This window comes from Macaca mulatta, chromosome 3 (genome assembly GCF_049350105.2).
Source record: "Macaca mulatta isolate MMU2019108-1 chromosome 3, T2T-MMU8v2.0, whole genome shotgun sequence".
In the NCBI taxonomy this organism is placed as follows: domain Eukaryota; kingdom Metazoa; phylum Chordata; class Mammalia; order Primates; family Cercopithecidae; genus Macaca; species Macaca mulatta.
Genome location: NC_133408.1, coordinates 86,655,284 through 86,681,490, shown reverse-complemented (window position 1 = coordinate 86,681,490; position 26,207 = coordinate 86,655,284). Strand labels below are relative to the sequence as shown.

Here is a 26,207-nt window from a genome sequence, read left to right as displayed (position 1 = left end):
TAAGAGCTGAGTCTCCAGCATAGCTAGGAAACTCCACATGTCCCTAGGCCTTACCTAGCTGTAAAGCAGTCAAGTTGTTCAGTAAGAGTCATAGTGGCTTTTTATGAAGCATTTAGGAGGCCTAACAATCTTTGAATTGTATAACATTTCTTGCATAAATTCCCTTTCACAAATTCTTTCATGACTTACACAGACCATCTGAGACATTCTTGGACTTTCTGACTTGCTCTAAGCATCTCTCATTTTAAACAACCAGTCATTTTACTTCAGGACAAGAATTTACCATACAAGATCCTTTCTTATATAAAATCTCTTTTTTTATAATCTTCTTGGATAGCTAGGGGGCATGGCTAACTCCACATGTCCCCAGGCCTTATCTAGAATCCAATGGCTTTAAAGTAGATAAACTTTTTTAAAAGTTAAAGAGGCAGTTTATGACCTTAAAGCATTTAGTAAACTTAATATCTGATCCACATAATTTAGTCTAAATGCTTTTATCAATACTTTTTGAAGTTATTTTTATTTCCCAAAGATTACTAAAGTTACATGAACTAAAAGGCATTACAGTTTTTATTTTGCTTTCAAGATATTTCAGTGTGTATTTTTGTTTAAGCCAATTAATTAGAGCTCTTTTATAGAAACATTACACACACCACATGTATAGCTACACAGAAAAAAGAAGATTACTACAGTAATTGCAAGATTTTTTATTTTTCAGTTTTTAAGTTTCTTAATTGGATTACTGGCTTTAGGGTAGAGCCCTTGGAAAAACAGGGCCAAGGGAAGAGTCCCTGGTGCCTCCTGTTTTTCCCAAGGAGCCCAGGCTCTAAGATCTTGAATATCTGCTTTTAATTAAACTGATTTTAACCATAGCACTCTTGAATAAAGTTCTTTTAGAATTTCTTGTGCCAAACAGCCAATATTTCTGGCTTTTGAACTTTACCAAAGGTAACCTCCCACGTGCTTAGAGAAAGGAAAATTTAAGATAGTCCAAAGAGGAGAAGAGAGACAAGGTCATGCATATATTAAACCAGAAATAAGTTTAACTTAATTTCTGGGTGGGGAATCGAATGCAGACCACCACTGTGAAAGTGCAAAACTTTAGCTACTGAACTACAGTACAGGGCAGTCTCCATTTTCTTTCCTAGAAGGAGTCTAGAGTAGTTAATTTTGAGCTTGCAAAGGTTTTTAACTATTTAATATGATTTTTAGATTTAACTATGACTTGAACCCTAAAATTCCTCTTCCCTAGAAGGCAGGGTTAAAAGGTCAAGCTCCCAAGGACATTAAACAAGGTGGAGACTTCATCCAGTTTTTTTGTTTGTTTCAGGGACCTGCAGCCAAGTTTGTTACTGACCAGCTTGCTAGGTCATCTTGAAAAGTGGGCTTATAGGTGTTCTAAGCCTGTGTTTTATCCTAAAGTACCCCTTGACACAGAAAAACAAATTCATAGCACAAAACACACCAGCTTAAGACTAGCCTTAGAATTCTTTTTCCCATTAATCCAAACTTTTACAGAGGTGATAAACAGTGATTTTTATTTATTTATTTATTTTTTGTTTACCATTCATTCAACCACACACAGAGAGAAACCAGAAACTTGACTGGTAAGAAATTTTACCCTTTTGCTGGCATGCCTGTGTGGCCCTAGTGATCCAGCTTGAGAAACCATCACCCTGGGGGCCAAGCCACATCATAAAGGAAATTTTTTTTTTCATTATGGTCAGAGCAAAATATGTGTAATAAAACATAGACATTATCCACTCTGCTTAGCACCCAATAAACTGGCAAGCCTTAAATTTGCCCCCAGATGGGCCCTGTTATCTTTAATCCAACCTTTGACTTCTAGTTTCAACACATGGCCTCTGAGCAAGATGGTTGCCCTGGGTAACAGAAAATACAGGAAAGGAAAAATAGAGAAGGAAAGTACTTCCTGTGGTGGGGTGGGGAAGGTGAAGAGCTTAGGGAGGCCAGAGAAAAGACACATTCATTGAAGCTGACAATGAAAAGTTCAGGCAGCTGCTTGTCAGTAACAAAGGGATCTTTTCCTGCAGTCCCATCAGCTCTCAAGTTTCCCCTTTTAGGGAGGAAAAAGCTCCCCATGTCCCACAATCCTTTACATGCCTAACCCTGTCACCCACAGCCATCAGCAAAGAGTGTAAGGAAGATTAATCCAAAGAGAATAGTAGTTAATCCCCCATAGTGCCAAACCTGTTCTTAGCCAAGGGGAATTTTACCCAAGAGGGGCCTCTAACCTCCTAAATCTTAGAAGGGACTCTAACCCTTCCAAGTTGGCTTCTAACCCAAGGTAGGTCAAGCGTCCTTGCCTTTTATTAAGAGGAACCTCTAACCCACTCTGTCTTAGGACAGAACTCTAACTCCCCTAATTTGGGCCTGTAACCCAATCCCATTCTTTACATAGGTACCCCACCACTTATCCAAAGTCATCCAGTCAGTGCTGTAGACTATTTCCTTTGGGTCAGGAGGTCTCCTCAGTATTGTCCCTTTTGTGTTCACGAGAAAGACGTTATTGGACCCCACCACTTACCCAAAGTTAGCCTTTGGGTCAGGGTTTTCCACAGTATAGTCCCTTCTATGGTCACCAGAAAGATGTTACAGGAAAAGGGTCCTGATCCAGACCCCAAGAGAGAGTTCTTGGATCTTGCACAAGAAAGAATTCAGGGCAAGTCCACAGTGCAAAGTGAAAGCAAGTTTATTAAAAAGTAAAGGAATGAAAGAATGGCTACTCCATAGACAGAGTAGCCTCAAGGGCTGATAGTTGCCCATTTTTATGGTTGTTTCTTCATGATATGCTAAACAATGGGTTAATTATTTATGTCTCCCCTTTTTAAACCATATAGAGTGAATTACTGACATTGCCATGGCATTTGTACTCTGTCATGGCACTGGTAGGAGTGTAGCAGTGAGAATGACCGGAGATCACTCTCATCACCATTTTGGTTTTAGTGGGTTTTGGCCAGCTCCTTTACTACAACCTGTTTTATCAGCAAGGTCTTTATGACCTGTATTTTGTGCTGACCTCCCATCTCATCCTGTGACTTAGAATGCCTTAACCATCTGGGAATGCAGCCTCATAGGTTTCAGCCCATTTTACCCAGCTCCTGTTTAAGATGGAGTTGCTCTGCTTCACGCACCTCTAACAGACTGATCTTGACAAGTCACAGATCTCTAGATGAAATTTCCTAATATGCAGCCAGTAGACTTCCTAGTTTTTAAGTATATCGGTAAGAGGGTATTGTACTGGACATCCAACTAGCTACACTTTCAATATACACAAACAGCCCTTTCCCAGAACACCGACCTTCTTCCAGAAGATCTGCTTAGGAACCTACTCACGGGCCCTCTGAATGTGGGTTCAGGGAGCCAGAACCCACATTCTCCTTTGACAATTTTTTTTTAGTCCATTTTGCAGGAAATGGAGTTGTCCTGCCTTGAAGAACCACTGTGACCCATTCAAACCCTGATCTGCTGCAGCACTGTGTTTGAAAAACTGTTAACACCAGAAGCCAGGATCTCTTCTTTTCCTTACCCTCACAATATACTGAGCAATTACTACAAGACCAACAGTGGCATCTCAAAGGTAGCAGGAAATTGTATCAGACTGGGCAGGACAAATTATATTCAAGAATGATACTGAGTCATACTGACAGAAGAAAAGACAACAGAAAATAGGCTAGTAGATTTTTCAGATTCTCCAGTTACCTCTCCAGGAGGTACTTAGAAGCAACACTGGATCCTTTGAACTAAGACTTCTGTAGACTGAGTTTTAATGAATTTGAAGAGGGAGTAGGAGAAAGCTCTGAAATATTTAGTGAGCTTCCTAAGATGGCCATACATTTATAGCTCCAAACTGTTTAATTAGAGGATATCACCAAGGAATAGTTTTCAAAGCACTAGAATCATAACTCTCACATAAATATAAAATGAACATGTGTCAAACACTTTCAGTTAGCCTATAAATTAATAATGGAACCACTAAGATGTTAAAACTGCTTCAAGTGAGAATGTGATTTACAAAGGCTTATATTCTCTACTGGAGAAATTAGTTTGAATAGTTATGAACAGGAATCATTTGAATTGCTGTGGACGGGAATTCTTTCCAATATGGTCAACCTTCTAGATGTTAACTTCTCCTGTACAATATTTGCTAATAGTTAAGTGAAAGGTGAACATTATTATAAAATGAGATAATTCCCAGAGGAGAGTTCGCTAGGCAATGCTTAGCATTTCACGGAAAGGCACCCAGGAATCCTTTTTTTTTTTTTTTCCCCATTTCCACATCTTTAACATTTTTTAAAACTGTTCTAAAATCAGACATGATAATTATTTTCTCTCCTCAACTGTCCAGCTGCTCCTAAGATATAAGATGCTCATCATTGTTAAGGTAATTTTTAAGTAAGAGAGCTAAAACACTAAAATATACAAAGAAAAAATGCAAAGAAAAATTGTGAAAGACTTTAAAATGAACCCAGAAACTACTAGAGTGCTGTCTAGTGGACCCATCCAGATTATCTTTACCTTTTTTTTTTTCTTTTTTTGGTCTTTGGGCTATTTTAAAATTATTTTTGTTTGTGGAAAATGAGTAATAATGCAAATTATCTGTGTTCCTAGAAATGTGTATTCTACAGTTGATTACTATTCTGTGGATAGACCTATTTTCCATATATTTGTAAATTCATTTCAGCATTTTGTATTTGCCTATGTGTGTATTGCATTAAAGTGTTTACATGTGTGTATGACATATGTAACTGGTAGTAGCTTTGAACTGGTAGGAGAAGGCAAAAATATTGATTTTGATCTTCACGGAATATTTATATGTTGACCAAAAAAAAAAAAAAAAAAAAAAAAACAAACTGTAAAATACCTAAAGAGGTTTATTCTGATTCAATATGATGGACCATGGCCCTTGAAACAGTCTCAAGAGGTCCTAAGAAAGTGTGCCCAAGGTGGTCGGATGACAGTTTGCTTTTATACCTTGTAGGGAGACAGGAATTGTAGGTAAAATCATAAATCAATACATGGAAGGTGTACATTGGTTCAACCTAACAAGACAAGATATCTTGAAGTGGGGGCTTACAGGTTGATATGGTTTAGCTCTATGTTCCCACCCATATCTCATGGTGAATTGTAATCCCCACATGTTGAAGAAGGGGCCTGGTGGGAAGTGATTAAATCATGGGAACGGACTTCCCACTTGTTCTCATGATGGAGTTCTCATGAGATCTGGTTGTTTAAAAGGGTGTAGCACTTTACTCTCTCTCTCCTGTTCCATCATGGTAAGATGTGCTTGCTTCCCCTTCACCTTCCACCATGATTGTAAGTTTCCGGAGGCCTCCCAGCAATGCTTCCTGTACAGCTTGCAGAACTGTGAGTCAATTAAACCTCTTTTCTTAAAAAAATTATCCAATCTCAGGTAGTTCTTTGTAGCAATGTGGGAACAGACTAATACACAGGTTATAGGTGGATTCAAATATTTTATGGTTGGCAATTGATTGAAAGAATTAAGCTTTGTCTGAAGGCTAAAGCCAGTAAAAGGGAGTGTTTGAGTTAAGTTAAGGGGGTTGTGAAGGCCAAAGTTTTAGTTATGTAGATGAAGCCTCCAGTTAGTAACTTTAGAGAAAATAAATAACACCAAATGTTTCTGTTTGAACCTTAAAAGGTGTTAGACTCTTAGTTAATCTCTCCTAAATCCAGGAAAGTCCTGGCTGCATTAATGGAGATTCTCTACAGATGCAAATTTCCTTCATGAAATTTGGCTTTGCAGGGCCATTTTAAAACATATCAAAGAAATATATTTGAGATATATGTATTTCCTTCAGAGTCTGCTATCTGTCACGTCAGTCACGTTGGAATTTGATACCTTATTGCCACAGAGTCCATTCAGTCAGTCTTATGATCTCTGTTTTAACGTCAATAATGGTCAGTTGTGCCTAAACTCCAAAAGGGAGGGGGTATAACAAGGTATGTTCATTCTCCCTTCCCTTCCCATCACAGCCTGGAATGCAGTTTTTCAGGTTTCTTTGTAGTCCCTTTAGCCAAGAGGGAGTGCATTCAGTCAGTTGGGAGACTTAGGTTTTTATTTTTGGTTTACATTAATAAATGTGTTTTTCTAAATTTTAGCTCTGTCAAGATTAAATGTATAATTTAAAAAATGCATCCCAATTTTTAAAAAATCTTTCAAGAGATTAAGGAACACACACATTCCAGACCATTTTCTGTTTTCTCAACTTGATGCTTAGGAAAGTGTTTTATAGGCATCAGGAGACCAAGAAGAGTGGGAAGCCTAATTGGCACATCCAACTCTGGAAACTTGGGATCCAAAGTAATTTATCGGGAGTAATTCTGTATGTGGCTCTGATAGGCCTTCTTGGAGAATTGATGAAAAGAAATTAAGGTGGCGTTCTTGGACACTCAAATGTAGACTCTTAAATAAAGTTGACAAAGTCTTCCCCTAACTTGAGAGCAGAGTGCCCAAGTAGATAGGGAAAACACCTCAGAGTAGAATAATCCCTAGGTTCGTTTTGTGGGTGCTGTATTTGGATCCTGGTTAGAGGTAAGCATAAAGGAAAGATTTTAGTTAGTTTCCTTAAAATGTCCTGGGTTCTTCTGGAGAGAATTTGACACAATGTGCTCCACAGCAGGGCTATTGCAATAGAAGGTGCTACAATTTCTTTTTAAGAGCCCGCATGCATACACCAGGAAAATTTAAAAGATCAACGCTGGTAGCAAAGAGAATTCTTTCATTGATGATCTGTAGACTTGGAACCAATGTGAGTCATTAGGTGAGTGTTGAATGAAGTCATGGCATGCAGGATAACATGACTTAGTTCAGGCAGGGAAGTAAGACAGCCATAAAGGACCATTTCTGTGGGCTACCGAGGACTCGGCCAGGGAAATGATGTAGACTTGAGGGAAGTCTCAGAGACTCTGCAAAGTGGGGCCTGAAAATACCAGAACAATGAGTTTATTCCCTGGTCTTTGAATTCCTCACGTCTTATGGTCAGAGCCTGGGGGAGCAGAGTAATATTTGTACTATCCCCGTGACTGTTAGTGGATCCTTAACTTCTCACCATTTCTGAAGCTGGTGTGACCAGAGGAAACAAGAGTTGGCCAAAAGATATGGCCAAAATATTCTAACAGAGCTTCAGGAGAGCATTATAGACATGGATCAAAGGGAAACTTTCAGGTGGATGGAAAATTAAAACAAAGAGGAATAGTCACTTTTTAAAAAATTTATTTTTTGAGATAGGGTTTTGCTCTGTCACCCAGGCTGGAGTGCAGTGGTGTGTTCATGGCTCACTGCAACCTTCATCTTCTGGGCTCAATCAATCGTTCTTCCTCAGCCTTCTGAGTAGCTGGGACCACAAGAGTGTGACAGCATGCCCAGCTAATTTTTGTGGGTGTTTTGTTTTGTTTTGTTTTGTAGAGGTCAGTTCTTGGTAGGTTGCCTAGGCTGGTCTCGAACTCCTGGGCTCAAGCAAACAGCTCAATTCAGCCTCCCATAGTGCTGGAATTATAGGCATGAGCTACCTGCTCGGCCAATAGTCATTTTTCTTTTTATTTGTTTTCTTTCTATTTTTATTTCTTCTTACTTTAAAGGAAAGTAAATTGTGTGTGTGAGGTTGTAGACTAAAATGTTTATCTCCCCTTAAATTCATGTTGAAGGTCTAATCCCTAATGTAATTGATGATATTTGCAGGCAGGGCATTTTGGAGGTAATAGGTTTAGATGAGATCTTGAGGATGGAGTCCCCATGTAGAGATTAGCGTTCTTATTAGAAAAGGAAGAAATCGGAGCCCTCTCTCTGCCTATACACATACACCAAGGAAAGACCGATGAGCACATGGCAAGAAGACAGCTACAAGACAGGAAGAGGGCCCTCACCAGATACCACATCTGCTGGCACTTTGATCTGGGACCTCCCAGCCTCCAGAACTGTGAGAAATATTTATTGTGTAAGCCACCAATACATATACATATATAGAATACAGCCACCACCGAATCCTATCCAATCCCATTTTCTCTCAGGAAGAAAATATTTTGTGTGTTTTTAGTAGAGATGAAGTTTCACCATCTTGGCCAGGCTGGTCTTGAACTCCTCACCTCATGATCCACCCGCCTTAGCCTCCTAAAGTGCTTGGATTACGGGTGTGAGCCACTGCACCCAGCCCTGTCTTGGATTCTTTCTATGTATTTTCATGTGCTTACATTATTCCCCTTGGAGGTATGTTACTTAACCTCTGTGCCTCACTTTCTTTATCTCTAATGTGGATAATAATAGTTCACTTTCTAAGAAGCAATTATGGGTTTCCAATGAGATAGCATATATAAAGTCATTGCTACAGTGATGGGCACATTGAGAGTTTTCAAACTTTCTTCAGTCTGAATCTTGCTATATAGTTTGGTTTTATTTTCTGTTTTTTACACAAATGGAATCATGCTTTTCATGTCTTTGTGAAACCTGCTTTTTCATTTAGCAATATATCTAAGATATCTTTTATGTCCAAATATGTAGCTCTGCCTCCATCATTATTGTGTAATTGTGTGTGTGTGTGTATGTTTGTTTTGAGAGGGAGTCTTACTCTGTCACCCAGGCTGGATTGCAGTGGCACGATCTCAACTCACTGCAACCTCCGCCTCCCGGGTTCAAGCAATTCTGTCTTAGCCTCCTGAGTAACTGGGACTACATGTGCATGCCACCATGCCCAGCTACTTTTTATATTTTTAGTAGAGATGGGGTTTCACCATATTGATCAGGCTGGTCTCGAACTCTTGACCTCAGGTGATCCACCCATCTCGGCCTCCCAGTGTGTTGGGATTACAGGTGTGAGCCACCGCACCCAGTCATTATTGTGTAATATTTTATGGGATGACTATACCACAGAAAATTTACCATTTCATTTTGTTTAGTTTGCTGTCAATTCATCAGACAGATAATAAATACTTCAATAAACCCTGTTGCATAAACATATGGATTCTTCTCCAGGATAAATGCCTAGAAGAGGAATTCCTGCACAGAAGGCTATGGCCATCACTATTTTTGATAGACATTGTGGTTCTTAAAAAAAAATAACTTCAGGGACAAATTATGTGTTTCCTAACCATATGAATTTGGGTTTTTCCACTTTTATTTCAGTGAGGTCTGGGGACACAGCTTGTCATACTTAATGTGAGGCATGAGAATCCGATTGGTACCAGTGTGTATGGCCCCTTTGTTACTAACACTTTCATACACATTGTATCTACAACAGGAATGTGGAATCACAGTCCTGTCTCAGAAAGAGGGCACAGTTCACTATAGAATATAAAATTAGAGCTCATGTGCATTACAGATAGGAGTCCTAAAAATCCCCAGGTGTAAAGAACATAGTTATAGCAACCAGAATTGTTATTATAAGAAAATAAAATAAAATTTTCTGGGGGCAGTTAGGCTGCCTTCTTACTCTCTCCTTCCAGCCCACCGGGCACCCCTTTAGCAGCTGGTAACATTCTTAACAGAATTAGAGGACAGAAAGGAAAGCAAGCAATCTGCTTCATCCATGCCTTCAACAAGCCTGCACCAAGCCATCAGAATGCGATGTCCCTCTGACACTAACCATCTGTTCTCAAACTCTCCAGCCACTGTTGAGAACTCACTCTTATGTTTAGTGATTCTTAGTGTAAAGCAGCCTTTGCTTTTCTAGAAGAAAATTAAATAATGATGACCAAAGAGACAACGACTCTAGTACATTATTCCCTCAGCAAAAGCTCTTCAGATGTTTCAAGGCATTTATTTTATTGCCAATCATACTTTTCTTTCTTGAAATCTTATCTTCCCACGAAGATAAGGGAACTCTTTAACTCTTCTTTACACTATTTATACGATTTCTTTTCAAGTTTTCTATAGGCCACTTGGTGTGAAACGAAGAATTTTAAATGCATCCAATCAGATATTAGTTTTATAAAATGTGGGTGTTTTTTCCTTTTGTTTTTGTTTTTTGGTTTGTTTTGAAATATGCTGGTGAATTCCAATAAGAAGTTTTCAACATTAGAAATGTGATACCATATTTACTGATTTATTAGGTACTTATTTTTGTTTGTTTTCCTTTTGTTTTAGCAATTCTCTGCAGAAAAGCAGATAACTTATTTCTCAATTCTAAATGCTATTTTGCCTTCACAGTCCTATATTAACACCCTGAAGTCATACTCTTCAAATAAGGGTGACACATTGTAAAGAAGGAAAATAGAGAGAGGAATGAAGAAAAACATGGAACGATAAGGAGATTAAAATATTTTTTTCTGAATGTCTCCCTAGTTTTAACTAGTTTGTAATTAATAAATCACTTGGAGTAGCCTGACGTATTTGATTATACAAACCACATTTTGTAAGTTTAGCTTGGATCGCAGGAAGTTTCAGTGCTCAAAGATAGATCTTTCTTTCTTTCTTTCTTTCTTTCTTTCTTTCTTTCTTTCTTTCTTTCTTTCTTTCTTTCTTTCTTTCTTTCTTTCTTTTTTTCTGGCTTGATCCTTTTTAAAATGGCCCAGGTGAGGGTTTCCTTGCACATACTTTAAGCAGTTTAGAGGTTAATTGTGGTCATGTATTATGGTTTAAAACTCTGTGTCTCCTGGGGTTTGAGTGCCAAGGAAGAGTGGTCAGGGGGAGATTTCAGTGAAGAATATTCCTCTTCCCACCCAACTTCAACTTAACATCGGAAATGTAGACAAGCAGATGAAGAATCCAGATGAGACCAACGTGCTAGCTTTGTTATTAATAAAAACGAGTCTGGGTGACATGGTTTAGATATAGGACAAATGGTCTTGCTGAAACTTCTTGAATGGGGCTAACTCAGCCAGTCACAGGGCATGCTGAGCAGGAGCATCTCTGGTGGAGACTGCCCTGAGAAACACCTTCCTCAGGAAGAGACTGAACCAAACCTGGGAAGCCAGGAGTATAACTCTGAGGAAGTTCTTTGACATGATAGCAGGAGGGGTGAAACATATGTGATAGTTTCACCATCACATTTGACTATTTTTTTATTGTGATAAAATACACTTAACTTGACATTTACCATTTTAATCACAAGGTGCACTTTTAATGCAAACCTTTTAAAGTGCACAATTCAGTGGCAATAAGTACCTTCACAGTGTTGTACAGCCACTACCACTATCACCAGAACATTTTCATCACTTCTCCAAAAAACTCCTTATGCATTAAGTAGTCACTCCCCTGCCCCCCCCCCAGCCTTTGGCAACCATCAGTCTGCATCCAGTCTCTATGGATTTATCTACTCTAGATGTTTCATATACATGAAATCACACAATATTTGGCCTTTTGTATCTGGCTTCTTTCATTTTGCATAGTGTCTCCAAGCTTCATTCATGTTGTAGAATGGATCAGAACTTCACTTTTTATGGCTGAATAATACTCCATTGTATGAATATATCACATTTTGTCTGTTAATCTGTTGGTGAACATTTGAATTGTTTCCACCTTTTGGCTTTTGTAAATAATATGCTGTGAACATTTGTGTACAGGCTTTGGCTTGAACTTCTGCTTTCAGTTCTTTTGTGCATATACGCAGGAGTGAAATTGCCTGTGTTTTGTGGTAATTTTATATTTAAATTTTGAGGAATCACTAAGCTTTTCCACCGCAGCTGCACCATTTTACATTTCTACCAGGAAGGTATGAGGGTTCCAGTCTCTCTACATCCTCCCCAATACTTGTTTTCCTTTTTGTACTCATACAGCCATCCTAGTGTGTGTGAAATGGTAGTTCATTGTGGTTTTGATCTGCGTTTCCCTGATGACTAAGGATTTTGAATGCCTTTTCATGTGCTTGTTGGCCATTTGGATAACTTCTTTGGTAAAATGTCTTTTCAAGTTTTTTGACCATTTCTTAATTGACTTGTTTGACTTTTTGTTACTGAGTTGTAAGTGCTCTCTGTGTATTCTGAGTAGACCCCATCATATATATAATTCACAAATATTTTCTTCCTTTCTATGGATTGTCTTTTCCCTCTCGATAGAATCCTTCAATGTATAAAATTTTTAGATGAAATCCAACTTATCTATCCTTCTTTTGTTCCTTATGCTTTTGATGTCATATCTAAGAAAACATTGCCAAAGCTAAGATCATAAAAATTTATCCCATGTTTTCTTCTAAGAGTTTCATAGTTTTAGCTCTGAAATCTCACTAATTTTCCAACAATAAAACAAAACCAAAACTTTTTCTAAACATCAACTTTACTGAAGTGTAATTTACATATGATAAAATGCACTCATACCATTTGACCCAGCAATCCCATTACTGGGTATATACCCGAAGGATTATAAATCATTCTACTATAAAGACACATGCACACGTATGTTTATTGCAGCAGTATCTACAATAGCAAAGACTTGAAACCAACCCAAATCCCCATTAGTGATAGACTGGATAAAGAAGATGTAGCACATATACACCATGGAACACTATGAAGCCATAAAAAAGAATGATCATGTCCTTTGCAGGGACATGGACGAACCAAACACTGCATATTCTCACTCATAAGTGGGAGTTGAACAATGAGAACACATGGATACAGGGAGGGGAACATCACATACCGGGTCCTATTGGGGGATGGGAGGCAAGGGGAGGGAGAGCATTAGAACAAATACCTGATGCATGTAGGACTTAAAACCTAGGTGATGGATTGATAGGTGCAGCAAACCACCATGGCACATGTATACCTATGTAACAAACCTGCACATTCTGCACATGTATACCAGAACTTAAAGTAAAATTTTAAAAATGCACTCATTTTAAGTATACAATTTAATGAGTTAGGCAATTGTCTACCCCAATAAAGACATGAACATTTCCATTACCCCAGAAAGCTTCCTTGACCCCCTTGCAGTCAGTCTTCCCGACCCTCCCATCTAGACAATCACTGATCTGATTTCTATCACTATCACTATAGATGAGCTTTATCTGGTCTAGAATCTCAAATAAACAAAATCATACAAATGATATACTCCTTTGTGTCAGATTTCTTTTTCTCAGCATAATATTTTTTGATTCATTTATGTTGTTGCTTCTATTAGTAAGTTGCTCCATTTTATTACTTAGTAGTATTCAATTGGATGGATATACTACAACTTATTTATCCTTTTACCTTTTGGGATGAATAGTGTTTTTTTTTTTTAATAAAAATAACGTTTGTGTATCCCCTTTATTATAAAACCAAAACAGGTTTTGGATAGAAAAATTAAAACATGTAGGCCACAAAGAGACAAAAAATTATAAAACTCTTATTTTACTATGGAAACGTTAACACTTTGATGTATAGCTTCAAAACTCTTTCTGGGACTGTGTATACGTACATTTGTATTTATAAGATATTTGAAACTTTTTCCAATTTTTTTCTTGAAATTTACCTAAACCTCCAATGCCGAAATTAAAAAAAAAAAAAAAAAAAAAGCACTAAGGTCCCCTAATGAGACTAGATACTTTAACCCAAGACTTAGTAAGAAATGACAGAATCCTCACCCCCATGGCCAGGCACCATCCCAATGCTCCTTCCTTCAGGGTCTGTATAAGCAGAGGAAGGGGGAAGTATTGAGGTTGTTAGCTTTGTAGGTTATTTAGATTTAGAGTAAGAATAATTTTGTGTGTGTCTTTTTGTCTAGTGAGGTGGTCGTGCACTTTCCTCTTCGAAGTCAAGTGAGGCAGCTCCAAGGAAATTACTGAAGCAGCTTGGGAGTATTTGCAACAAGGAATGATTAGCCTATGCTCCCATTGGATGTCTACTCAGGTGGCAGACTGGCTTGCCTGACTCTGCCTGATTGGAAAAGGAAATGAACCAGAGAGCAGGGTACCAAGAGGGGGTGTCAGTGGGGCCGCTTGCATCTGCACAATGGCACTGGCATGTCCGGAAGGCCTGTGCCTCCTGTGTGCTCACGGCGGAACCACAGAAGGTACAAGCGGAGAGATCATCTTGCTCCACTTAGAAGGGGATCCAGGAGGAAAGCCCATGTGATTGTGTATGGCGGAAATTGACAGGGCATGGAAGGGTGGATCTATCACATCAGGGAAATGTGCAGTTGGCAGGCATAGTGAGGCTCCGCTAGGGGCTCTTGAAGGGTCTGCATTTGGATACCCACTCCGTAGAGGGCAGTGCTGTCAGCGTGTTTTAGCCAGAGCAGCAAAGACTCCAGCAAGGAGATGACTGTGACCATGGCCAAATCATCAAGGAAAAAGACGGTCTCTCTTGTCTCCTCCCCTTAAGAAGAAAAGCAGGCCCTCCCTTCACCTTCCAAATGTCTCAAGCTGACAACCAGGGGGCAGGTGATGACATTGGAGTTGGATTGAGATTGGAAATTTAAAATGGAGAATATTTGATAGCTGAAAGTAACTAGAAATATATGGGATCTGATGCTGTTAAAGGAAAAAGGAATGGGAACCAAAAGGCTTTGTGGAAAGCAGTATGTAGAAGGAAAAAAAAATCTGATATTAAAAATAACTATTACACAAACATAACAACACACTAGTACTATTATTATACTTGTATTCTTTAGTAAACTGTTTTATATAAAACTTAGCAATGTATAGTGAACACTGACCATGACTATGTGTATTCATCTAAAACATCATGTTTAATAGTGGAATCGTATTCCATTACATGCGGGTACCACAATTTAGAGGTAGACATTCACAGTGTTTTCATTCTTTTAGGACAAATATCATTATCATTAATATTTGCACACACTCTTAAATAATTCCTTAGGTGACAATCTAGAAATAGAATTGCTAGATCAAAGATATATGTCTAACTATTAACAAAATGCCCAATAATATTATACTAGCTTATGTAACCACCAACACTAAGAAAGCCTTCTATTTTTTATTTTTTATTTTTTGACCAGTTAGTTAGATTTCTTTTGTGAACTGTCCCTCACCCCAATCTCATTGTATTGTTTGTATGAAGCAGGCTGGCTACGCAGAACATATGGCTCTGCACTTCACTAGCCACATATATCTGTAGTCCACGTTTAGTTAACAGGGATACTTGCAAATTCATTGTTGCCCTATGCCTTTCAGAAGCTTGGCCACATAAACAGGAATTCATGGAGGGCTAATCTTTCCCTCACAGATACTTCGAATTTCATTGTTGCATCAAGCCAGCTGATTTGGGAGCTGAGTTCCTGGATAGGCATACTATCCATAGTGTTTTACCAGAGTGAAATCACAGGTGATATCATCATTCTATTTTAAGAGAAGTTATAAGCATCCACTCTGTGAAATCTGTCACATGTATAGAAAGAGGATACTGCCTGTTTTTTTTTAGATGGAATCTCACTCTGTCACCCAGGCTGGAGTGAGTGGCACGATCTTGGCTCACTGCAACCTCCGCCTCCTGGGTTCAAGCAATTCTCCTGCCTCAGCCTTCCAGGTACCCGGGATTACAGGTGCACACCACTACACCCGGCTAATTTTTGTATATTTTTTTTAGTAGTGACAGGGTTTCACCATGTTGACCAGACTAGACTCGAACTCCTGACCTCAGGTGATCTGCCTGCCTCGGCCTCCCAAAGTGCTGGGATTACAGGCCTGTGTGAGCCACTGCACCTGGCCTACTTCATTTTTTTAATTCAAGTCTCCTTTCTATGAGGAGACCTGGGGAAATTACCTTTAGTCTCACTGTAAGAAATGGTTGTTCTTTTCCTGAACTAATTTTATTTAATTATATGGATACTATGACACTTTAAAGGCATTTTTAGGAAAATCAGGTTTTGGCCCACATTCAGCAAGAGGAAAATATTTCATGGCATACATTCATGTAACTTTTTCATTTTGGCTGAGGGCTACTTTGCTCAACTTTTCCTTCCTTCCTTCCTTCCTTTCTTCCTTCCTTCCTTCCTTTCTTCCTTCCTTCCTTCCTTCCTTCCTTCCTTTCTTCCTTCCTTCCTTCCTTCTTTCCTTTCTTTCTTTCTCTTTCTTTCTTTCTTTTTCTTTCTTTCTTCTTTCTCTCTCTCTCTCTCTTCCTTCCTTCCCTCCCTCTCTCTCTCTCCTTCCTTCCTTCCCTCCTTCTTTCCTTCCTTCCTTCCTTCCTTCTTTCCTTTCTTTCTTTCTCTTTCTTTCTTTCTTTCTTCTTTCTCTCTCTCTCTCTCTTCCTTCCTTCCTTCCCTCCCTCTCTCTCTCTCCTTCCTTCCTTCCCTCCTTCCTTCCTTCCTTCCTTCCTTCCTTCCTTCCTTCCTTCCTTCCTTCCTTCCTTCCTTCCTTCCTTCTTTCTTTCTTTCCTTTCTTTTGACAGGGTCTTGCTTTGTGGCCCAGGCTAAAGTACAGTGGCACCAGAAGGGCTCACTGCAGCTCTGACCTCCTGGACTCAGGTGATCCTCCCACCTCAGCCTCCTGAGTAGCTGGGACTACAGGCACGTGCCACCACATCCAGCTAATTTTTGTACTTTTTGAACAAGATGATGTCTTTTGTAGGGACATGAATGAAGCTGGAAGCCATTATCCTTAGCAAACTAACACAGAAACAGAAAACCAAACACCACCTGGTCTCACTTATAAGTGGGAGCTAAATGATGAGAACACATGGCCGATAAAGGGGAACAACACATACTGGGGCCTATTGAGAGTCACGGGTGGGAGGCGGGAGAGGATCAGAAAAATAACTAATGGGTACTAGACTTAATACCTGGGTGATGAAATAATCTGTACAACAAACCCCCAAGACACACATTTACCTATGTAACAAACATGCACATGTACCCCTGGACTTAAAAATTCAAAATAAATTTTTTTTAACTTTTTGTAGAGATGAGGTCTCCCTGTATTGCGCAGGCTGGTCTTGAACTCCTAAGCTCAAGTGATCCTCCCACCTCAGACTCCCAAGGTGCTGGGAATATAGGCATTCCTGTGCCCGGCCTCATATATTTCCTTTTTTATCTTGAAATACAAACACATCTTTCTTGTCCTCCTTGAGTCCTCTTTTAAGTAAGTTTGGAATAAATAAATAACATTTATTTTAGGTTGGTACAAAAGTACATTGCTTTTAATGACAAAAACCACAATAACTTTTGCACCAATCTAATAATATAAAGTGATCAAAAGATAAATCCCTTAAAAATAAGAAAACTGTTGCGAGGCCGAGGCGGGCCGATCAGGAGGTCAGGAAATCGAGACCATTCTGGCTAACACAGTGAAATACCGTCTCTGCTAAAAAGCACAAAAAAATTCATGGGGCGTGGTGACAGGCGCCTGTAGTCCCAGCTACTTGGGAGGCTGAGGCAAGAGAATGGCATGAACCTGGGAGGCAGAGCTTGCAGTGAGCTGAGATTGCGCCACTGCATTCCAGCCTGGGCTACAGAGTGAAACTCTGTCTCCAAAAAAAAGAAAAGAAAAGAAAAGAAAAAGAAAAGAAAACTGGGGCTGAAGTAGCAGGGAACTTCTTTCTAGGCACAGAGGCAGATGGGAGGGCCTGTTAGGAAGAGGGCTAATAATTGGGGATAAAGACATTTAGATGCCGTCACATTTCAGTTTGGGCTTTTTAACTGGAAAGACGCTTTACTTCGCAGTTCTTTAAAGGAATCACAGGCTTTGTGATAGAGGAGGGGGGGGCTGAAAAATTCCTGTGCGCTGTTCAGCTAGAAAACAACGTGAGGCCCCTGTGAGAAGAGGCAGATGGCTGCGTGCTTGAGACCAGCTAGCTCTCAATTCCACATTCCAAAAACAGAATGACGAAGAGTCCCTCAGGCTTTTCCCTACACTGGTCAGGAGGGTCTGAGAGGGGAAGGGCAGAGCGAGAGGCAGGACAGGATCTCGATGGTTATTGGCCAGGGGAAGGTGCGTCTGTGCCTGGAGCACTTCTTGCTCTGTGTTTCTTAGAAAGTATGGAGGCAAGCACCGGCAAGCACTGAGCAGAAGGGGAGGGCGCAGAGCATCGCTCTCTCTTTGGCGGTTGTTCATTTTCCGCATCCTTGTTTTAGACTATTTCTTCAATTGATGAGTGATTTTGGTTTTGTTTTTTTGATTTTAAAATGTTTAACCAACAACTAAAAATCATATGTATTCAAGGTTACATGATGATTTGCGATACCTATGTATAGTGTAATGATTACCACAATCAAGTTAATTAACAGGTCCATCATCACCCACAGTTACTTTGTGTGTGTGTGTGTGTGTGTGTGTGTGTGTGTGTGTGTGTGTGTGTGTCGAGGACACTTTAAATCTTTTCAAACTTCACCTAAATATACAGTATTATTAACTATAGCCACCATTAGACTTCCAGAACTTATTCATCTTATAACTAAAACTTTGTACCTGTTGACCAACACCTCTCCATTGTCCTCACCACCGGCCTCTGGCAGCCACTCTTCTACTCTCTATTTCTACTCTCTTTTCCACATATGAGTGAGATCATGCAGTATTTGTCTTTCCATGGCTCACTGACTTCACTCAGTATCATGCTCTCCATGTTTGTCTGTGATGTCAACCAATAGCAGGCTATTTCTTTTTAAGGTTGAATAATATTCCATCATATATATATATGTGTGTGTATATATATATGTACACATACACACACACACATATACATATCATGTTTTCTTCATCCATTCATCTGTAAATGGACACTTAGGTTGTTTCTATGTCTTGGCTGTTATGAATGCTGCAATGAACATGAATTGAAATACTGATTTCATTTCTTTTGGACATATATTCAGAAATGGTTGGATCATATGGTAGTTCTATTTTTTTAATTTTTAAAGGAAACTCCATACTGTTTTCCTTAATGGCCGTACCAATTACATTTCCATCAACAATGCAAAAGGGTTCAATTTTCTGATAAGAGTGATTTTTAAGACTGGACACAGTAGCTCACACCTTAAATCCCAGCATTTTGGGAGACCTCCCAAAGTGCTGGGATTATAGGTGTGAAGCGGGAAGATCTCTTGAGCTCAGGAATTTGAGACCAGTCTGGGTAACATAGGGAGACCTTGTCTCTACTAAAAATTTTTAAAAATTAGTCAGACACGGTGGTGCACACCTGTAGTCCCAGCTACTTAGGAGGCTGAGGTAGGAGAACCACTTGAGCCCAGAAGTTCATGACTGCAGTAAGCTATGCTTGCACCACTGCACTCCAACCTGGGCAAAAGAGTGAGACCCTGTCTCAAAAAAAAAAAAAAAAAAAAAAAAAGAGTGATTTGGACTTAGATCTGTTTTCTAAAGATGAATTTCTCCTTTAATACATATAAAATAACTTTAAAAGAGGAACAGTACATTTTTTAAAAAGGATTAGGTTGGGTGGAGGCTATGGTACTTGTTCCTGGTTGCATACACACAAATACCAAACACCATGCTTCTTATTCTTCTCTTCACTCAGGATAGGCTCAGCTGTAGCAAACTACATCGAATCTCAGAGGCTTCAAAAGACTAAAGTTTCTTTCTCACTCATGCCACACATCTACTGAGGGTCATGTGGGGTTCTGCTGAGTGATGTTCTCCATCCAGGATCCCAACCAGGTTCCCAGCTGGTAGAGCAGCCTCCACCTGGAACATTGCCTAAGATATTGGAAGGGTACACCAAGGCAATGGTAAAGCTCAAAGTGGCTCCTAATGGCTGGCCAGAATCAGCCTTCATATCTCCTTGGCCAAAGCAAGTCTCTTGGCCACAGCTAATTCCCAGCAGGTGAAGACATGATTTCTTCCATCCAGAAAGAGAGAAAGCCAGAACATCTTGAACAGCTCTGGTGACTATCATATCCTTTTCTTTTAAGCTAAATATGAGATTCTTTTATAGCAACTATGGCATTCAAGGTGTCACAGTGGAGTTTACCTTACAGAATTGGGCCACTCTAAGTGACCACCTGTTGCCTCAAAGGGTAACAGGTCTAATAGAAAGAAGTGTACTCCAGAATTGTAAGTCTTCTAGATTCTGCAACTGGAAGAGTAAGTGGATAAGAATAGCCAAGAACGTGTAAAGGAAGAATTTGTGAAAGTTGATTTGTAATGAGGACAATCATAAATTCTTCCTGAGTTAGGTCTCCTTATCTGCAAGATTCCCATCTGCCAAGGGGGACAAGATACAACATGGGAATCCCAACGGATGTGGACGCGAAGTAGAGGTAAATTTGCCTCTTCTAGACACACAATATCTGGTAGAAGAAATGGAGAAAAAGGCAAGGGCAGACAACCAGAGGGAGGGGTAGTGATTCTGGGGAAAACAGAAGGTAGAGTATATTCATTCTAATTTAATAAAACTATGGAAGGTGACCCTCTTGAAGGCTGTCTCCACACCCACCAATCAAGGCTCTATCAATGTAAACTGACAATCCATCATGGTAGTGCCCAGAGATCCATGATTATTTATCATGTTATGGACAGATTGGCATAGGCCCTGAGGGATACTCAAAGGCCAGTGGAACTGCTGTGAGGCCTTTGTGCTGGGGTGATATCTAGCATAGCAGACTCCTCTAGGTTGATATCCTGGGCCAGAGGGAACAACTGGACAATGTCACATTGGTTCTGAGAGGTACATGGCACTTGCATGAGCCAGACTGGAGCTAAGTCAGCCAGGGAGGCTGTCAGGCCCTAACCACATCAAGGATGGCCATATCATTTTCCTCTAGGGACCAGCTTGAGCTGCAAATGACCAATAGGACAAATGGTGTCATCCAGAGGACCCAACCACCCAGATCTGAGACACAGTAAGCCTCCTTCATCCACCCAGACATACGTTAGGAAACTGAAAGAGGAAGAGAGGAGCCCCCAGAGACTGGGTTTTTGCGTAGAAGGAACTGAATAATTTAAAGAATGTTCAGTTTCTGAAGTCAGACTGAGATGAATGAATGGAGATGAGGGGTCACAAGGAAGATCAGCTCACCGAGAGCAGTAGTTCTCAACCCCAGCTATACATTGCACTTGAGAAATGCCCAGAGCTTTCAGAAAACACTGCCCCCCACCCCTAACCACAACTATTATGTTGGAATTGCTGGTGGTGGGCTTAGATGTGGGTGTAGGTGCATATGTATGCAACAACACATATGTATGTAATTTCTCCAATGTTTATAATGTACAAATATGAATTATCTGATCAAAATAAACAGTGTCACTAAAGGGCATGCCCTGGCAGATGCTCAGGGCTGGTGGAATTGGCTCCAGAACTTTTGCTGTTGACTCCCATTCCCCACTGGGAAAAGCCTAATACCTGACTCCCTGAACCTGGCCTTTAGCTTCAGGCTCTAAAGTCAGATCCCTTCCTTCTCCCTCTGCCTCAGTCTCCATCGACTCAACTAGTCCTGCCACCTCTTTCCTGCTTGACCCAGCCCTAGCACCATACTCACTGGGGTGGCCATTATAGGCAGCTCAATGTAGACCAGTCAGTGTTTTGGCTGGAAAACAGACAGATGTCGCTGAAAGAAGCTGATAGATCTTTCTCAGGACTGGCAGTTATCCACCATGAGGATGAAGGCCACATGGGGTATGGTCAAGGAGTGAGTGCACATCCAGTGAACTGGCTGATTCCTGCTGTGGCATGTGCAACCTGCAGGCCCATGGATGTCAGATCTTCTACAGAAGGGAAGCCAGAATTCTAGATTTTTATCTGAAATTTATCAACATTTAAATACCAGTAAGGCATTCATTTTTTCTTAGATTGTATGTGCCAAATGAAAAATAAACCTATTTGTGAGTTAGTCCCAGCCCCAGACTCTGGCCCTGGCCCCTGGAAAGCCTCTGGAACAGTAGGGATTGCTGGAAGAAGGATGTGTGGAGGCCAAGGATCTGCTGCGCCTTTCCAGTCAGGTGGGTCACAATGAGACAGTTAAGTGTTTGAGCAGACTATGACCACACTAAAAGTGATGCTTCCCCTGGGGCAGTTTTACAAGAAAGATAATAAAAACCAACAACAAAAACAACGATGGTTATAATTTGGTTTTGCATAACTGCTTTAAGGAGGCCCTCAAAGCTTTACAGAATTCTTTAACCCTTTCAACATCTCTATGGGGGAGGAATATGGAAAGTGAAACCTTCATTTTATAGCTAGAGAAACAAATGTGGGGAAAAAAGCCACTAAACCACCAAAAATCTCACATTTTTTTCAGAGGTGGATACAAATCCAGGCTTAAGGACAATATTTTGTTGGTTATTTTGAATCCACTTAAGAAAAGAAAAATTTCAACATGACTTATTTGCTCACATCATCCCTCATAATTCTCACATCCCCTCCAGCCATCCACTCACATCCCCTTGTGCCCATATTTCTGGGCTAAGTTCAGGTCGGTTGCTTTCCATGAAACCTTGCTGGGCTGTCCCAGGTCTCAGCTGACTCTCCCTCCATCCTCTGTGCCCTGGTATTTAGCATGAGGACAATTCATATCACAATTAGTCATGCCTGGTCTCCAGACCAGTTGATCTACCTACTGCTTGACACTGTGTTATTGCTCTGCGTTTTTATTGTGCTTTTTAAATGCTGCTTAACTCCTGTAACTCCTTCAAGGTTGGGATAGAATTTCATACAATGGCTTCTAGGTCCCTCTCAGGGCCTTGGACAGAGCAGGTCTCAGAACATATTTCTCCCATTGCTTCCTTTATCTTAGCATCTGCTTTCAGTTCTCTAAAGCAATAGAGTTAAGAAAACAACTGGGTGTGAACAAGCTCCTTGCCAGTTTTATGAATTGCACAAGTCTCCAACTTCTCTGAACTTCAGTTTCCTCAACTGTAAGTTGGCGATAATAGTCCCTGCTTCCTAAGGCTATGGTGAGGATGGAATAATTTAGGGTATATAAAAATGCTAGAACACCATTCTAAACACAGCTAGCATTTTCTACATGTTAGCTGGCTTTTTTGTTTGCTTGTTTTTTGTTTTGTTTTGTTTTGTAAGACTTAACTTTTTAAAAGCAGTTGTACATTCACAGCAAAATTCAGAGGAAAGTAAAGAGTTTCCCATGTGGCTCTTGCCCCTACATATGCATATCCTGCACTATTATCAACATCCCCTATCACAGGGGTCCCCAACCCTCAGGCCACAGAAGACCAGTACCAGTCTGTGGCCTGTTAGGAATTGGACTGCACAGTAGGAGGTGAGCAGTGGACCAGCCAGCATTACTGCCTGAGCTCCATGGCCTGCCAGATCAGCTGTGGCATTAGATTCTCATAGGAGCTAACCCTACCGTGAATTGCTCATGTGAGGGATCTAGGTTGCACACTCCTTATGAGAATCTAATGTCTGATGATCTGAGATGGAACAGTTTCACCCCAAAACCATCCCCCAAACCACCCCTGTCTGTGGAAAAATTGTCTCCCCCCAAACTGGTCCCTGGTGCCAAAAAAGTTGGGGACAGCTGCCCTACCAGAATGGTACACTTGTTACAACCAATCTACCTGCTGCATTGACACATCATTCTCACCCAGAGACCATAGTTTACATCAGGGTTCACTCTTGGTGTTACACATTCTGTGGGTTTGGACAAATGTATAAGGACACGTATCTACCATTATAGTGTCATACACAGTAGTCTCACTGCCCTAAACATTTTCTATGCACCACCTATTTTTTCCTCCTTCCCCTCAAACTCCTGACAACCACTGTTTTTCCTTTACCAGAATGTCATATAGTTGGAATCATACAGTATGTAGCCCTTTCCCATTGGCTTCTTTCACTTAATAATATGGGTTTAAGTTTCCTCTGTGTCCTTTCATGGCTGGGTAGCTTTTCCTTTTGTGATGAATAATATTCTGTTTTCTGGATGTACCACAGTTTTATTTATCCATTCACCCCAACAGACATCTTGATTGCTTCCACATTTTGACAATTATGAATAACTGCGAACCTACACCCATATGCGAGTTTGTACATGATCACGAGTTTTAAACTCCTTTGGGTTAATTCCAAGGATTGCTGGATTGTATAGTAAGAGTAGCTTTAGTTTTATAAGAAACTGTCAAACTGTCTTCTAAAGTGGCTGTACCATTTCAAACTCCCGTCAGCAATGAAAGAGAGTTCCTGTTGTTTCACCTCCTTGTCAGCATTTGATATTGTCAACATTCTGAATTTTGGCCATTTGAATAGACATGCACTGGAATCTCATTGTTATTTTAATTTGTATTACATATAGTGTGGAAAATCTTTTCATATGCTTATTTGCCACCTGTACATCTTCTTTGTTAAAGTGTTTGGCACATTTTTAAATCTGGTTGTTTATTTTCTTTTTGTTGAGTTTTAGGAGTTTTTCGTATGTTTTGATAACAACCCCTTATCAGATAAGTCTTTTGCAAACATTTCCTCCCAGTCTCTGGCTTGTCTTTTCATTCTCTTGACAGTGTCTTCCACAGAGCAGAAGTTTTGAAATTTAATGAAGGTCAGCTTATCAATTGTTTTTAAATTATTCTACATTCTTATTATTAGACTAGTGTCAGAGGTACTAAAACTTGCCCTAGTTAAAATGCAGCAGTAAACTTTTAATCTTTTTAGATCCCACACTAATATTTTGGGAGTTTCATTTTATGACATATTCTCTGGTTTTGGATTACTTTCATTCATCCGTTCTTTCAAAAAAAAAAAAAAAAAAAAACAAACAAAAAATACGTATTTAGCGCTTACTATAGGTCCAACATAGGGGAAACCACAGTGAATAAGATATGCAAGATTCCTGCATCCACAAGGCACTTCCAGTCTGGCAGGAATGAGGGTAGTAAACCAATTATTATAGGTGGGATAAATTTTGTAAATGGAGAAAAAGCAAGTGCCATGAAGGGCATAGCAGATGGGACTAACCTGATCCAGAGGGTCATAGAATACCTCCCTTAACCTCGAAAAATCTCCATAAAATTCCCATGACAATATAGGGCCAAGGGATATTGGTATTAGCAGGAAAGCTCCAAGCGTTAAAGCTTCAATGGTTGAAATAAATTGACCAAAATTGAAAACAGTAACAAGTCCAAAAACTTGTTCACTTTTGCCTATGAAGTTTAGATGAAGACAGAGAAGGAATTACTGAGAGCCCAGCTACGCAGCATCACACATGCCAACCACCCTGCCATGTCCCAACCAACTTGCCACTCAGGAAGTGGCAGAGATGGGAAAACTGCAGTATTGGCTATATCTTCCAGAAGACACCTATATGCACCATAAGAACCAGGACTTCTCATCCTGGGCAACTGTCAGAGTATAGAGGTTTTTGTGTGTAGCTGGGTGCCCTCCAACAGGCATTCTCAGCATCCCTGTATTACAATTACAGTCCCTTGTCCTCCTCTTGGCTTATCTCTGAGTACTCCCCTGCAATGACCAGAGCGGAGGTATCAGAATAATAGCAGAGATAGACTTAGCTGGGCTGTCACCCAGAAATTACCATAAAACAGATTCATGCTCAAGAGCCTAACAGTGCTGCTTTTGAGCTCCTGGTCCCCCGGTAAGTTATGTATCCACCTTGGATACCTCACTGTCACCTGACTAACTTACCATGACACCTGGGATTGAATCCCAAACTAAACATCTTTTGAGGTGACAGAACATTCCACTACCCTCTTCTGCTATATAACATTTCAAATCGTCAGCACTCTTCTAGCTAGACTTTGGCCTAGAAATGGAAGTTCACACATGCTAAGAGAATGGCTGTTGGTTTAATAATTTCAGTCCTACTGGAAATACCAAAGTTGTCTGGGCCTAGTTCAAGTCATAATAATATATTGGGGCTTGTTTTTGACATTTTATGTGAAACTCTCCAAAAGCCCAAGGAAAATAAGAACTCACTAAACCTCTTCATGCCCTTAGGAAGGAAAAGGAAGTTTTGAATTCTTCTCTCCCGGTTATAAATATTAAAGTATATGCAGGAAGAAAAATAAACCGTTGCTTCATCAAGGCTCCCTGGTTGCTAGGAGCTGGAAGCCAGCATGGCTGAAATGCAAAAGGAAGGATTCAATGTAAAATGGACAGTAGAAAGGGCCAGGCCTCACAGCACAGATCATGGTGGCAACCTTGGTCTAAGAACAAGGCTAAAGAAGGGTGTGAAGGAGAAATTTGGCTGGGAATAATGCATTCAAATTTCAGTTTTAACAGATTACTGTGTTCTGCAGCAAAGGAGCTGAAGACAGAGACTGAACACAAGAAAGCCTGTAGGGAGGCAAGTGCAGTGGCCTGGGTGACAGATCCTGGTGGCCTGGGCTGCAACAGCAGTTGTAGATGTAGAGAGAAGACAGTAGATTTCAGAGGACAGGTCCCCACTA

The 26,207-nt window shown here is 40.2% G+C and overlaps 1 long non-coding RNA gene across 1 annotated transcript in view; it reads left to right on the top strand.

Annotated features, from left to right (window-relative positions):
• LOC106997440 (uncharacterized) overlaps positions 1-21,889 on the top strand; it is an 85,385-nt gene extending 63,496 nt beyond the window's left edge. Inside the window, exons 3-4 of the long non-coding RNA XR_013415889.1 lie at positions 15,133-15,231; positions 19,369-21,889. This is a non-coding gene — a long non-coding RNA (uncharacterized LOC106997440). The remainder of the gene's footprint in view (positions 1-15,132; positions 15,232-19,368) is intronic.
• The last annotated feature ends 4,318 nt before the right edge of the window (positions 21,890-26,207 follow it).